Genomic DNA, 7070 nt, shown 5'->3' with positions numbered 1-7070 from the left:
GTCAGGTGTGGTGGTTCATGCCTGTAATCCCAGAACTTTGGGAGGCCAACGTAGGAGGATCACTTGAAGCACGAGTTTGAGACCAGCCTGGGCAACATAGAGAGATCTATTAGAGAAAAAAGTCTCCCCCTCAAAATAGATTACTGAGTCTTCAGGATACACTTCTGCATAGTGTGGGTCATCAAAGAAGCAGAAGCCAAGATGGGATTGGACAGGAGAGAGATTTACTGTGGGAATGTCTGTGAAGGATAAAGGGGAGGGAGCCAGAGAAAGAGAAAAACCTTCCCACAGCCACACAGAGCTGACACCTGTGAAGAGAGAGGGGAAGGTGAGAGACTGGGTGGAAAGAGTCTGAGGGTGCAGCACAGTTCTAAAAACTCCTTGAGTAGGGAGTTCTTTGGCTAGGGGAGTGGAAAGGATCTCACTCTGTCACCCAGGCTGGAGTGCAGTGGCCGTGATCATGGCTCACTACAGCCTCAGCCTCCGGTGCTCAGGTCCCACCTCAACCTCTTCAGGTGCTCAGGTCCCACCTCAGCCTCTTCAGTACCTGGGACTGCAGGCATACACACCACGCCCAGCTAATTTTTTGGTATTTTTTTGTGGAGATGAGGTCTCACCATGTTGCCCAGGTTGGTCTCAAATTCTTTGGGCTCAAGAGATCCTCCCACCTCAGCCTCTCAAAGTGCTGGGATTACAGGAGTGTAATCCTGCATCTGGCCGAGTGGGGGGTTCTATAAAAGAGCCTGCCCCTGCCCATTAAAGGAGTCCTGCCTTTTGCAGGAATGGGCCTCCATGAATACCCTCTCCTTGCTCAGTCAGGCTGGGTGCAGCCTGTAGGAAGTGTGGGCTTCAAGAAAGTGGGTCCAGGGATCTGCAGCCAGGGCCATCAGTCAGTTATGCTCCCCACAGCAGAAGAGCTGAGCAGTGGGGACTCACAGCTGCCACAGTTCACCTCTGTGTCACAGGTCTACTTTTCCATGCAGATTGGGGAGCAGCTCCTCTTCTCTTCCTGAGGGGAAAGTCCTATTGCTGCAGTTGGTCTCAGGGGCACAGTTAGTATTCGTTTTCTCCTTCCATCCCTGCCCCCGGCCCCCCTTTTTTTTCACTTTATTTGTTTATTTATTTATTTATTTTTTGCGACAAGTCTTGCTCTGTCGCCCAGGCTGGAGTGCAGTGGCTCCATCTCAGCTCACTGCAACCTCTGCCTCCCGGGTTCAAGCGATTCTTCTGCCTCAGCCTCCCAAGTAGCTGGGAGTACAGGCGCCCGCCACCATGCCTGGCTAATTTTTGTGTTTTTAGTACAGACGGAGTTTTGCCATGTTGGCCAGGCTGATCTTGACCTCCTGACCTCAGGTGATCCACCCACCTCGGCCTCCCAAAGTGCCAGGATTACAAGTGTGACCCACAAAAGTGCTCAGCTTTCCCTGCCCATCTTAAATTCCCTTCCCCTTAGAATCTCACCTTGGCAGTTCTCAGTGCTTATCTTGTTATGTGACCCAAACTGTCACTCCTGAGAGCCTGAGTTCCTGGCAATCACACTGTTTTGAGACTGGGGGTTGCTATGAATGTCCATACACAGTTACAGTGGGGCAAGGAAGTACCGGGAGGTGCCCAACTGGGTCACGTGGGTTCCACATAAATTCTTCCCTGACCCCATGTGTAAGTACAGCCCTACATCTTGCTGCTAGTAATTGACCAGAGTCAATTACTCCTGCCACAATGGTGACTCTTCTCACCTGTCGGTCTCACAGGAGTTCATAGCACCCTGGCAATAACTACAGCTTGCAATTCCATGTTCCCTGGCAAAAGTGTACCCCCTTTGGACCTCCAATTCTGCACAGCCTAGAGTTGTAGGGATGGGAAGCACAGAATCCCCCAGTGAGTCACTGGGAGTGATGGTAGGTAAGGCCGCTCTTGCTTCCATCCCTTGGTTCCCAGATCCATTTATTCTTTCTATGGGGAACACAGCACCACAGAGACATCTCTGATTTAATGCATGTTCCTCATCCTGAAGATGGAACTCTGTATTTGCATAGTGTTGCCTCTGAGCTGGTACTTTAGTTATCTTTAGAAGCCATGCTATTGCATCCAGCTGCTTCTGGATGGTGTGATGTGTGATATGACCAGTGGATCCCATGGTCACGAGTCCACTCCTGTACCCCCTTTATTATAATTGGGTCCCCTGGTCAGATGCTACGTCATAAGTGATTTCATACCTATGGATCAGGCATTGTATAAGACCCCAGACAGTCATGCTGGCTGAGGCATTTTGGGCAGAAAGTCAAACACATACTCAGAATATATATCTATCCCTTTAAGGATCAACCACTGGCCCTCCGGGATGGAGGGTGCCCAATGTAGTAGGCTTGTCAAAAAGCAACCAGTTCTCTTGCTCAAGGAATAGTGCCATATTGAGGGCCTGTTGTTAGTCTGTTTTGCTGACAGTTGGACATTCAAAGTCAGCAGTAGCTAAATCGGCCTTGATACGTGAGAGTTCATACATTGGGATGATGTCTGGGCTCCATTTACGCCACCATGGCTGCTCCATTCATGTGCCCATGATGCCTGTTGTGGAGTGGCTGATGATGAAGATTGGCTAATGTCACCTGGCTAAGTAATTCTGCCTACTTGGTTGATTGGTACCTTTTCCATGGGAGATGCTTTCTGGTGGTTGTTAACATGTGAAACAAAAATTTTCATACTCAATGGTCATTCAAATATGTCTAGCCGCATGCCTCTATTCCTACTTTATGACTTGGTGGATCTGACAGAAGCCAGTTCATAGTGGGCAGTTCTGGGGGTGTGGTTACTTATAACCATAGTCAAGTATTCTCTCTGTCAGAGCCCAGTAAAATGTGAGAAAAGGGCTGGCGTAACTCAAGGAATCAAGTCAATTTAGACCCTATGTCCAATAATCCTTGAAATGACTGAGTATTCCCCTTTCTCTATTTCATAATCACCTGAGTAAATGGCCAGAGGTCTCTCTGAGGAATGGCTGCAAGAATTATTACAGTAGATATTTGCTGCAGTATGGCAGGCTCCTTCTCCCTAGGGACCTGGCCACCCCTTCAGTCAATGGGTTACAGATCTGAAAACTGGCTCGAGTATGGGAACATTGAAGGGATGTGGCTTCTGACTGGAGTGATCTCCCTCAGCCTCCTTCCCCTCCCTTCCTGACGTTTTCTAGTGTCAGTATAATGCTGCACCCTCTTGGCTCCCTTTTACTCCTAGGGACGGCATGCTCTACTGTCTCACAGCTCCCTTCAGGTCCAGCCCTCTGGCTGCAGCCTGACCTTGCTAGTCATTCTGGTGATTGTGGCTGCCTGGCTCCTGACTCTTAAGTGCCACCACCTGGCCTCTATTACTCTGGGGTCTCATATTCCCACAGATATTAATAAGTCCAGCTCTGCCACTGCCACTTCTGCCATCGGCGCTGACCTGCAGAGGAGGGCCCCCACTGCTTAGTGATACTGGTGCCTCTCTCAAGTCCTGAAGGTGTTGGTGAACAGCATGTCCTCTGGGTCCTTGTGGGTCCGTTTTCCTCAGCTTCTTCATTCTTTTCTCTGCCATCTGCCAGGGCAACTCAAGCATTTCCACTTTGCTCAGCATGGCCTAACATTGCAGTAGGCTTCTAAGAGCCACGTTAGCGTGAGTTTCACTCATCCTCTGGGGTCCTTTTCAGGGGCCTGTGTCCCCCCCTAGAATTGTCCCCTAGTCAAGGAAGTCTTGCTTTTCTAGTCTTATTTTCTGGCCTCCTTGACCAAGTACTCTCAAATCTGATTCCAAAGTTTTCCACTGGTTCCTGCTAGCTAATTCTTATAGGTCCTTTGATATATAATCTCTTTTCTCCCTATTAGGCCCAGCCCATCCCTGTCTTGATTATACTGGGTTTGTTTATTGGCTTGGGAGACAGTAGAGGAATTGGAGGCAGCTCCTGAGAGGGCAACCTATTGCCTTGCTAGAGAGGGACGCATTTTCTTGGCCACAGCCTCCCATCAGGTCCCCTGAAGCCGGCCTGTGAAAGTGGTAGTTCTTACTATGAAATGATGGGCCAGCCTGGCAGACCTGGAGGGTTCAGAGGGCTCTGCCAAGTCAACATCCTGATGGGCATGCATTCAGATGCCCCCATCCTGTGTTTCAGAGTCCCAGATTCCTCCAAACAGGGCCCTGACCTTAGTGTAACTGACTTGCTTTAGCTGAGCATTTAGGCATCTCTAGAGCTCTAGGACTACCAGATCCTCAGTCTGTTGCTCAGCTGTGGCAGTTCTTTTACTGCAGGAGAGGAGGGCCCTTTTTAAAGCTACCAAACAGGTTCTCTAGCTCTCACAGTCTCTATTGCTTGTTATCACTTGGTAGGATGTCAGTACAACTTAGCAGTAATCAGTCAACTCTGCTCTCCCTGTAGCTATCATTCCCCCACCACCATAGCTCTCCGATGCCTGGAACTCTGCACCTGCACTGCATTCTCCTCCACCAGGACATCTTCCCGAACCACCACAAATGAAATCTATAGCAGTTGTGCCACCACCTTGTGCGAGGGACTATCCACACCCCACATGTCATTCAGGGTAGCATCCTCTTAGCCTACTGAGCAATGAGGGAGCCAGTCTCCAAACCCCATCTTATTCTTGTTTTCTCAGACCACTGCTGACATTACTTGGGTTAGTTTGAGTTATTTGAGAAGCAGAAGCTAAGATGGGATTGGATGTGCAGGAAACTCCTTGGGGAATACTTGTGCAGGAAAAAGGAGAGGGAACCGAAATAGGCAAGAAGAGCATTCAGACGCAATGCAGGTCTGACCTCTGTGAGGGACATGGGGAAGGAAGGAGGATCTGATAGGAAACTCTCGGGCTGCAGTCACAAGAACTGCTCAGCCTGGTTGATGGGGCATCCTTGAGCCAAAGTCTGCCATTTAAAGAGTCTGTATTAGTAAAGAATGAGTCTGTATTAGCACAGAATGAATCTGTATTAGTTGTGCCCTGCTTGCTCAGTCATTGGCTAGCAGCAGCTTGTAGCAAGAGCATTCTGTAAATAAGATGGGGGTGGGTCCAGAGGTCTGCAGCTGCAGCCATCAGTCAATTATGCTCCCCGCAGCAGGAGAGCTGAGGGATGCATTTTCATGGCCACAACCTCCCACCAGGTCCCTTGAAGCCTATTATATCACTATTGTTTGTGTATCTTGTGAGTCATAGAATAAGGAAGCTGGATCTAACCTCAGAGATGATTTCATGTGATGTCTTCATTTTAATGATGAAGGAAGAGAGAATTGGAAATTTAAAACAAACTTTCCCAAGGCACATGCATTTTGGATTGGACCTTTTTACTTTGTGTGAAGATATTCCACGCACTGCTGCACATTTGGCATTTCTGGCCCCAGGGACTTAGATGCCATTGTCCCCCCCCGATCTCCTGAATCATGAAAATAAAATTGCTCCCCAACCACCTCATTTCTAAAAGCTCCCTGGAGGCAATACAGTCCCAAGTAGTACCACTGAACAGCTCATTGATCGCAGTCAGAATTAATATCCAGACAAGACCCCTGTATAATGCACTTCCATAACTTCAAGAGAGCCACTAAAACAAAAAATGCCTCAGCCTCAGGGAGTCACAACCATTCCTGCTTCAGAGAGTACTCTGCACTTCTTTAGCATTTATCTTTTTTTTTTTGAGATGGAGTCTCACTACGTCACCCAGGCTGGAGTGCAGTTGCATCAGCTCACTGAAACTTCCACCTCCTGGGTTCAAACGGTTCTTGTGTCTCAACCTTCCGAGTAGCTGGGATTACAGGCGAGCACCACCACGCCTGGCTAATTTTTGTATTTGTATACAAATACAATGTTGGCCAGGTTGGTCTCAAAGTCTTGACCTCAAGTGATCCACCCATCTCAGCCTCCCAAATTGCTGGGATTACAGGCCTGAGCCACTGTGCATGACCCATAGTATTTTTATTTATTTATTTATTTATTTAGAGACAGAGTCTTGCTGTTGCCCAGGCTGGAATGCAATCTTGGCTCACTGCACCCTCCGCCTCCCGGGTTCAAGAGATTCTTCTGCCTCAGCCTCTTGGATGGCTGGGACTATAGGCGCGCACCACCAAGCCCGGCTAATTTTAGTATTTTTGGTAGAGACAGGGTTTTGCCACGTTGGCCAGCCAGGTCTCAAACTCCTGACCTCGAGTTATCTGCCCACTTTGGCCTCCCAAAGTGCTGGGATTACAGGTGTGAGCCACTGTGCCTGAGTACCCATAGCATTTATCTTACATATATAAGCTCCTTTGACATCGTGGTTAGGAGACCCACTGTAGGCAATTTGGTCATAGTTCAAATTGCCTTCCTAGTATCTTCATATGAGTGAATGAAATGCACTTCAGCACCAAACCATTGCTTTTCCATTCTTTCCGAAACTGCTCTTTCATGTCTTTACCCCCATCTTTCCCTTCTAAATAAATAATGCTTCTCTGCAGCTAGTTGTTCAAGCTAAAAGCTGGGGAAACTTCCTCTATTCTTCTGGGTGTTTAAATTTTATTTATCTATTTATTTATTTTATTTTTGAGGCAGGGTCTCTCTATGTTGCTCAGGATGGAGTGCAATGGCATGATCACGGCTCACTGCAGCCTCGACCTCCTGGGCTCAAGTCATTCTCCCACATCAGCCTCCCAAGGAGCTAGGACTACAGGTGTATGCCACCACACCTGGCTAATGTTTTTTAAAAATATATTTTGTAGAGACAGGGTTTCACTTTGTTCCCCATGCTGGTCTTGAACTCCTGGGCTCAAGTGATCCTCCTACCTTGGCCTCACAAAGTATTGGGATTACAGGCATGAGCCTCTGTGACCAGCCCAATTCTTCTCTTTTTCTTACACCCCAAATCCAATCCATGATCAAATTCAATTGTCTTTGTCTCCAAAATCTAACCAATGTCTATCTACTTCTCTCTATGCCCACAGCTATTGCATGTCCAAGCCACCATCATCTCACTTATACCAATATAACAGCCTCCTGTCTATGTTTCTATGTTCTCTGCTTCCTTTACAATATAGCAGCCAGATAATATATTTTTTCTTTTCTTTT

This window comes from Mandrillus leucophaeus, unplaced genomic scaffold (genome assembly GCF_000951045.1).
Source record: "Mandrillus leucophaeus isolate KB7577 unplaced genomic scaffold, Mleu.le_1.0 Scaffold132, whole genome shotgun sequence".
Classification (NCBI taxonomy): Eukaryota; Metazoa; Chordata; class Mammalia; order Primates; family Cercopithecidae; genus Mandrillus; species Mandrillus leucophaeus.
The sequence above is the reverse complement of the archived record's forward strand: the minus strand, read 5'-3'. Positions refer to the sequence as shown.